The 9,112-nt window shown below is 41.0% G+C and overlaps 1 long non-coding RNA gene across 1 annotated transcript; it reads left to right on the top strand.

Moving 5' to 3' along the window:
- Nucleotides 1–749: 749 nt before the first annotated feature.
- Nucleotides 750–8,892, top strand: LOC310880848. Its single transcript, XR_014571948.1, has 3 exons — nucleotides 750–1,554; nucleotides 5,208–5,306; nucleotides 5,480–8,892. It is a non-coding gene; the product is annotated as an uncharacterized lncRNA (long non-coding RNA).
- Nucleotides 8,893–9,112: the final 220 nt, after the last annotated feature.

Raw genomic sequence — 9,112 nt, 5'->3', positions numbered from 1 at the left:
ATTTATCAGCTGGGTTTTCAAGGTCCTCTCAGTATCCTTCCCTGCCACTGAAGGGATAGAGGAAACCACCACATGCTCCCAGTCCATCCAGTAACCACCCCAATCCCCTGAAGTCCCTTTTGATAACCTTCAGGCTTCTCTCAGTGATTTCATCGCTGCCAGCCTGAATTATCAGTAAGCAATAATAATTGGAGGGGCAAACCAGGCCAAGAAGTTTCCTAGTAATGTCCCTATCTGGGCCTCAGGGAGGCAGCAGACTTCCCTACAGGTAGGGTCTAGCTGACATATGGGACCCTCTGTTCCCTTCAGAAGGGAGTTGCCTGTAACAATTACCCTTCTTTCCTTCCTGGTGGAGGAAGTCTTGAGGCATGGAGTTGACTTCCTTGCCCTACACAACCTCCTGGGTGGACCTTCACCCACATCCTCACCACCCTGTCCCTTGAGCTCCAGAGCCTCAAACCTATTGTGTAAAGGCATCTGGGGAGGCAAGGCAGGTGGAAGGGGGAGGGCTTGCCTGCAATGTCAAACAACCAGAGTCCTGAACAGCTGCATTTTGGGGCAGGCACTTGGCCTAGGTTGCCACAGTCTTTTTGGTGAGAGCTTTCTGCCTGGTGGAGACCATGTCTGGATTTGCTGCCTAGGAGGCAGCCAATAGGTGAGCCAATTGCCTGAGTGGGGAGGGATACTCTGTGCTCCCAGGAGCTACCTTTGTACAACTTAGAAGGGGCGCTTCTGGCTCCACTCACGCCTCATCAGCTGCCCTCACGAGGGCTGGCAGGTGCGGTGGCTTACTCAGCTGTCTTGAGTGGCCTTGATGTAGGGAACGTGTGTGCCCCAGAGCTGATCGCCTTGCTTTGTCTAGGCATTTCCAAAGTGCCTCTTGAACACTGACAGGCATGAGGCATCAACCACCTCTCTAGGAAGCCTGTTCCAGTGTTTGACCACTCTCACAGTAAAGGTTGTTTTTTTTTTTTTTTTTTCTTTTTTCCTGATATCCAGTCTGAACCTCCTTTGGCACTTATGAGACTGTCTATAGAGAATGTACATAGTTTTAGGCACCATGGCACAAGAGAGTAAATGATATGTTGCAGCAAGTCCAGAAAAGGGTCACAGGTGTTTGGTGGGCTGCATTATATGTAAAAGGAAGCTTGGGAAGGTTGTTCAGTCTGAAGAAGAAAAAGCTACATGGATTTTGTTGCTGTCTTCAACTACCTAACAGGAAATTAGGGAGAAAATGAAGCCAGACTTTTCTTGGAGATGAACAGTAAAAACATAAAAGGCAACAGACACAAGTTTTTGGAAGGGAAATTTGAATTATATGTGAAGAAACCAAACTTTACAAGAAGGCTAGTCAAGCACTGGAACAAGTTTTCAGGAGGAGCTGAAGAAACTTCAGTCCTGGAAAAAGACAAAATTTGACTGAACAAGCCTCTGAAAAACCTGACTTAACATTGAAGATGAATTTAATTTTCAAGCTGTTCTGAAAAGGAAATTGGATCAGATGACTCCTAGAAATACTATCCTACCTAACTTGTTCCATGATTCAGCGATTCTGTGAGTAATTTTCTATTGATTTATGTACATCCCTGATGTTAATTATCTGCTGCTGCACCCAGCCATTGCCACCTATTTTGCACTTTCTTTCGTATAGTGATGTTAATGTGCTAAATGCTGACAACAGATCTCTGCCTCTTGTCCAATCCTGCCTGGTATTTATCTTTCTTTTTCCCTAAAAGAAACACAAAGGTAGACCTGCACCTTTCAGAGGATGGTGTCAGTGTCATAGGAGGAGTCTGGATTGTTTGGGAAACTTGTAAATTCAGCGAAAGGAAGCTGTCAGCATACTTTATGCTGCACCCTTCACCATGCAGTCTTCCTCGTTTTGATTCCATCCAAGTTGGATTGTATAGGGAATACAAGATTCATAAGAAGAGAAAGTGTCTTCTGTGCAGAATCTTTGAAACTTTAGTGTCCCCTTATCTGAAAGAAAGCATCATTTCAGTTATTACTTGATGCTTTTTTGCTTTTGTTTTCACAAAAGATTCAGACCTCACTGCCCCTTATTAGTGTATCCTCCTATTTTCATATTCTGTGGGAGCTTATCTTGCTTCTGAACAAAACTTGAACAGGCAAAGGCAGATTTCACTTTGTTTTTACTATTTTTGATAAGAGGCTACCAAGAATAACCAAACTACAGTGTACTGTAAAGAGGATTATTATTTCATTATTCTCCTGTTTGTGTAGTGAAGTGGGACCGATGTAAGTTTACCAGGGAACATTCTTCCCCAGCTTTACAACAACCTGACCTTAAACAGGTCTGGGCATGTTTAGCACAAAATACAGAGTTTACAACTTTGTGCAATAAACACATTCTTCACTTTATTTTCCAGTATCTCTCAGTTGTCCAAATAACCAGGTAAACTCTTAGAAAAAGTTGTTTTAATGTTTCATGTAATGGATGTGCTGAATGTAGTGGTTCTCTTCTTTAAGTAAAGAGAATGTTTCTGCAAACCTGAATGAGATCTCAGAGCCAAATCTCTGAGATCAACATGCTTCCACTGATAAAACACTGGATGATAACTGGATCCCCTGTCATTTAAGAAAGTAAGGAAATTTCAAAATGCAAATTTAATGTCCAAAAAAAGTAATGTACTCTAATGTACTCTAATTACTCTAGTAATGATCTATAAGAAAATTAGATCTGTAGAGAATGCGAAGGAATGCAGTCTCACAATAAGAATGATGAAGGAAACAAGGCATTCTTACATTCTTAATTTAGGTTTCAAAATAAATTTCCTTGGAAGTAGAAGATCCATGCAGTTGGGAAAAAAAAAAAAAGTGTGGGGAGGGATGACACGGCTGAGGGGCAGACACTGAAAAAAAAAAAGTCTAATTGTCTGGAAAGACCAATATTATTTGTGTGTTTACACACTCTGCCAGTAGATATCCATCCTGATCAGCCAGAGAGCCGGAGCAGGTGGTGTGTATGAGAGTCTAGTGTATGATGATGCTGGTGCTCCTTTGTGTTGATCTGTGTGCCCAACTTGTGTGTGTCTTGTGTATTGTGCATATGTGCACGTATATGCACACATCTTTTGCAATACTTGCTCAGCTAACTTGGGGTAGTCGCTGCTCTCACACAAGGGAAAGGAGGAAAGGAGGAATCCATCTGAATCATGAAGATCACAAGACTGGGCTGCCTCTAAAAATTAATGAAATGTTCTGTGCTGAGCTGTGAGCAGAGGTCTCAGGGCTGGCCTTGGATCCCCTTGGCTGCAGCTGGGCTGAGCTGGTTCCAGTGCCTGCCTAGGGGCCAGTGCCTGCTGCCTCCCCTGCCTGAGCTGGGCTCTGCCAGTGCCTCCGTGGGAAGAGTCTGGCAAAGCCAGGGGGTTGCTGCCCCTGACAGAGGCAAACAAGAGCCCCTGGGGGGCTGAGCCTAGGAGAGGTTGTGGTGCCATGCTCATACTTGGCTGGGAGAAGGCAGAGGGAATCCACAGTTAATAAGTTATAAAAAAATAAACCCAAGCAACTCAAGACTAGGAGAGAGAAGTCCTCACTTGGAACATTAAACTTACAGTAAAGTCCTTAGGCTGCTGATGGCTCATCATAACTACCACTTGTTCTTATGAGGAGACTTCTAATTGTAGGACACAGAGGGACATCAGAAGGGTAGACATAAGACTGTTGAAAAGACAGAAGTATAAGAAAGTTTATGTATACCAATTTTAGCCGTATTTTAATGATAATTTTCTATATTAATTTTTACTATTTGACCCCTAAAACTTCAGTTAGATAAGTTTTCAGTTGCGTCTGTATAGTGTGTTACCTTTTGCCCATAACAACCATAACACTGGGCTAGCATATTAAAAATACATATACCAAAATACTTAATTCCATTCAGCTCTGCACTTGTGCTATTGATACATATGTTTGATTAACCGGACCTTAAAACTCAAGTTTTTCCTCCAGGAAAACATACTGCATTTTTGAGAAATATTGTGCAAGTAAAAAAAAATCACCCAGGTGAGCAACAAATAACAGGAAGGAGAAAGGCAAACACTAATAATCAATGGACATGCTCTGGATAAATTTTGCCAGCACTTTGCTATGCTGTTTCCCTTGCCACACTCTGACCAGAAATCTATTAAAAAGTACTGAGTGTAGTGACAAAGAGGTTCAAGCGCTGCTTGCTAAAGGTTAACAGTATAATGGCCACTTGAGAGACCATCTGTAAACATATCTATATCTTCACCCTTATCATCTTACCTAACTTCTGGTGCTAAGATTGGGAAGTACTGTAACCAACAACCTGTGACAAATGGGACTCCATTACTTTATGAACAAATAAGAAGCCAGAGGGTAATGCAGTGTTTATCTTTCCACAGTGACATATGTAGACAGACTGCTTTTTCAGGCATAACAACCCATCTATAAGAAAGCTGTATGATTTGGAACAAATTTTATAATTATTTTATGTGGGGGGCACTTTGGAACTTATCAGATAAAAGTTATTTTTTCACGTGATTTTGCCCAGCTCTCATTCAGTTGTCTGAGATTTCCTGAGTAGAATACTATTTCTGCATCCTGAAATACATTTAAAATGTATCAGTTTGGTGTATCCAGTATTTTTAAGTTCTGCAAGTTTTAATGTATATGAACAGATCACCTCTGCAGGGTATACAGGATAGGTCTGACTTTACAGGCTTGTAATTAGGGAAATTGAGCATGTGATAAAAAATCCTTCTGACACCTTAGAGAAATATTGTACTTACTGAACAAATCAATACTTATCAACTGTGGACATACCTGGGACCTTTGAGTGTACAGAGCTAGTTGTGAGCTGCTGTGTAGTAACAACAAAGTGACATTGCTGGCAGACATCTGTAAGTCTTGGACAAACATAAAAAAAGTACTTGAAAGCTGTCCTTATATATGTGATAGAAAAAGAAAGCCTGTCTTAGGACATCTAGATGTGAAATGGCTTCAAAAGAACCAACCCAACATGCTGCTATTAAAGCCAAGGAAATGTAGAACATGTTAGTATTACTTTCACTGCAGATGACAAATGAAGAGTTGAAATACTGACATTTTGTTCATAATAAAAACAACAAAAAATCCTTTTTAATGAAAGACATAAACATTTTCTTTTTCAAGCACTTCTGATGTAAATAATTAACTGCATTTCTTTTCACTTCTGCCTTTCTTAGTGCTACCTCCATTTCCTGTCTTGACACCAGTATTAACTCCACTTGTACATGACTGACAGACAGTATGACACAGGGTAGAGGAGAAAAATTAGATCACAGGTAAGTTTAAGAGGAAAAATAGATCCCATTGAAAACCATAATGATTACTACCATAAGGTAAAGCAGAGCTCTTAGTAATTTATAGAAGGTGGTTTTATATATATATACATATATATATATATATAATTAGGTTATAGAACCCCAAACTGGTTACTGTCTCTCTTTTTCTGCAGGGAATATAAAACCAAATAAATAAACAAGCCCACGATTTTTATCTGAGGAAAATCAATTTCACCAGATGATATACAGAGAAAATACTTGAACCACAGTTATTATTTATGGAAGTACTTAGATGGCCCAGTCAGTAGTTGGGGTTCCACTGCTGAAAATAAATCTTCGTCCCAAGGAACTTACGATTTTTTACATGAGAGATGGTGGATAAAAAGAAATGTGAAAAGCGTATGATAGAACAAGATGAAAGTCTGAGTTTTTTTTAATGTTTGTAGGGTACAAAATGCTTAGTTAAAACGTTCAGTCTATGTCATCACTTCCTTTGTTTTCATCATCTCTTCCTATCCCATTCTCTTTTGATCCTTTTATATATCACACCTTTTCCTGTCTTGTCCTTTAATACTGCCTTCTTTTTGGCTAGTCTTTTGCATCTGTTGTTGTTAGCCTCTTCTGTGCTGCTATCTTGAAAGCAATTTCCAAAATTTCTACTGTTAGCATAAAAAAGCAGTATGTGCTTACATAGAATGCAGGTTATAAGACTGAAGAATAAAGAGGAAAGAGAGTGCCAGAAAGAGAGGACAGGATTTCAATCTTCTTTTTATTCACAGCTTTGTTGTACTTTTACTAACTTGTTTTAGTCATGACAGCTGTAGGCATACTTTGCAAGTGTGAATGAGACATTTACACAGGGCAATGCATAGATCCAAACATCTTACCTGAAGAGGTAAGACAGGGTTCCTTCTCTCCTGTGTAGAAGTCTTCTAAAGACTTCTTACATACATCATGATATCAAGAGCTAGTTGGAAAAACAGCTATCAGCTGTTGAACTACTTGAAGCAGTACAAATCCCAAAGAGATCTTCTAGCATCCTACCCCTATATGCATTAGCAAAAATGTTGAGAACTCAACTTGTTATTCCTTCTGTACATCTAGGACAGTTATTGCTGCTTATGATGTTTACAGAGCTCTCTTGCTGATGTTACACTTCACATAGATAAAATATTTCTCACAACTGACAGACCAATTCACACTCAGCACAAACACATTGGTATTGCATGCCACAACTTTTTACTTTATGTGGAAATAACATGTTAGTATGGAGATTCCACCTTTTCTTGTGTGAGCAGAACTGTTATTTATTCAATTGAATAAACAGCATTTGTATGCAACCTTAATCATGAACATTTTGGAGACTAGCATCAGGCACTAAGTACAATCCTGTCAAATAGCTGGCAGTGGATTAACTTTGACACCTAGAAGCATGCCAAATTCTGACAGAATAAGAACTCGCTGTATATCCAATGTCAATCATCCATTGAGTGCCACTCCAAATGCTTATCCTGTTAGTGATGACATCAATCTGCATTGACATTCAAAATGCTGTTGCCCTTTGAATGTAGAAATGAAAGCAATGGGCAAAGCCCCAAAGAATATGTATTTTAAAAAACACCTGTCCTTCTAAGAACGTCTGGTCACATCTAATGTGGAGATGCCACTTTATTAATGGGCCTGTCAATATATTTCACAAGAACACAAGTTGCACAGATGTTTTTCACAGAATCAAAAAATTCTTAAGATTGGAAGGGACCCTGGGGGATCATCTTACTGAACCCGCCTACTCAATTAGGTATACCTAGAGCAGGTTACTCCGGACCGTGTCCAGATGGCTTTGGAAGGTCTCCAAGGAGGACGACTCCACAACTTCTTGAGGCAATCTGTACTAGGGTTTGGTCACCCTCACAGTAAAGAAGTGCTTCTTCATATTTAAACAGAACGTCTTACATTCCAGTTTGTGCCTTTTGCCTCTTGTTCTGTCACTGGGCACCACTGAAAAAAGTCTGGGTCCAGCCTCCTTGCATCCTTCCTTCAGGTATTTATAGACATGGCCTCTGGGTCCTGGAACTCCTGAAGGCCAGTCTTGCTGGTAGAGACAGAGGCAAAGAAGGTATTCAGTACCTCAGCCTTTGCATTGTCCTCGGTAACCAGGTCACCTGTTTCCATCAGTAGAAGATCCACATTTTCTGTAGTCTTCCTTTTATTACTGACGTAGTTGTAGAAGTCCATCTTATTGCCCTTGTTAGCACATTTCTAACTCATCTTCTTTATTCCCCATACTGTATGTGTTAGAGTGCAGGAACTTAAGACGGCCCCCTGCCCCACAAGTTGTGTTCCTAGAAAGTGTTTGGGAGATTTCTCCTCAACAGTGACTTGTAGGCATTTCCTTGTTAACCTACGAGTTAACCTAACGAGGTTGGCCCTGATTAAGCCTCATTTCATTGATTTTATGAAGCCCTCCATATCACATCACCCCATTCTGCCGGTTCATCAGCCCTCTGCATCATTCCTTTACAGGGCTGCTGGTTATCTTCTCTGTCCCTACTCCTTTCTAGTTTAGAGCCCTTCTTATGAGGTCAGACATCCTATTGGCAGAAATGTCTTTGCCCTCCTTAGAGATGTGCGTCCCATCTGTCCCAAGCAGATGCTGATCCTCAGCACCCAATCCTATTGTTTATCTCTCCTATCACTGCCCTACTTCTCGCATCCTTTCCTCTCATCATCAGGACTGCCTGAACACCATCTGAGCCCCCATGCCCTTGACTTCTGCCCCCAGAGCTCTGTAGTCTCTTTTGATAATATCAAGGTTTCCTCTAGCAATATCATTTGCACCCATCTGGAGTAAGAGCAGACGGTAGTAGTCTGAGGACCAGACCAGCTTGGCAGTGCTTCTGCAACATGCTGAATACACTCCGCAGGGCAGCACAGCTCACTAATGAATAAATCAGGTCGACCTCTGTCCCCTGCAGCAGGGAGTCACCCTTTACAATGACTTGCTGCTTCTTCCAAGCTGCCTTGTGTGGTTTAGGTAGACTAGATTCATTATTAGTAGGCGTATCTGGATACTTTTCAACACTGACAGCAGTGAAACTATTAGGTATTGCATGCCCTAAGGTAAGGTAGGAGCCATCCTCTTGTTTCTAGAAGTCACCACTTTCCACCCTTCCCCTTCTCTACTTACTGCAGTGGTGGGGATGGACACTGCCATCTTTTCACCAGCAGCTGGGTTTGATGGGTAACAGATAGGAGACTGTCTTTCGCACTTGAACTAACGAGCTCAAAAAGAAATAAGTTTCTGTTTCTCTTATTCCTCTGTCATGACAGCAGGTCCTAATTCTAAGGTATCTGCAGGCCCATTTAAACTATCTCAGGAAAACAGTAATGCCTTAGTCTGGAACTGCTAAATGAATTGAGCCTTCACTAACACAGGGTAGATCTGTGTTCTCATGGAAACTAGATCTTGATCACTGAATCGTGCCCCTTTACACCACCAGATGAAACTGTATATTATTCCTTTCATAATTTAGTAGCCTCCTTCCTAAAACATGGTCTACTCTATTTGACCTTTTAGGAGGTTATTCCAGTGTCCAGCTTCAGATGAGAAATGTCTAATGAGCCTGAAGCCAGTTCTTCACAAATGAAGAACCAAGACAGTGTCTATATATTGCACTGTCCTGTGTACATATTGCAGCTAGCTTAGTTATCTGAAGTACTGAAACAAGGTGAACGTTGCCATAATTTTAGGCACTAGTCAACTTGTTAGTTGCATAAGCTTCAGCTATTTCTTCTTCTGCTTCTGC

This window comes from Anser anser, assembly GCF_964211835.1.
Source record: "Anser anser genome assembly, chromosome: 1".
Lineage (NCBI taxonomy): Eukaryota > Metazoa > Chordata > Aves > Anseriformes > Anatidae > Anser > Anser anser.
The sequence above is the reverse complement of the archived record's forward strand: the minus strand, read 5'-3'. Positions and strand labels throughout refer to the sequence as shown.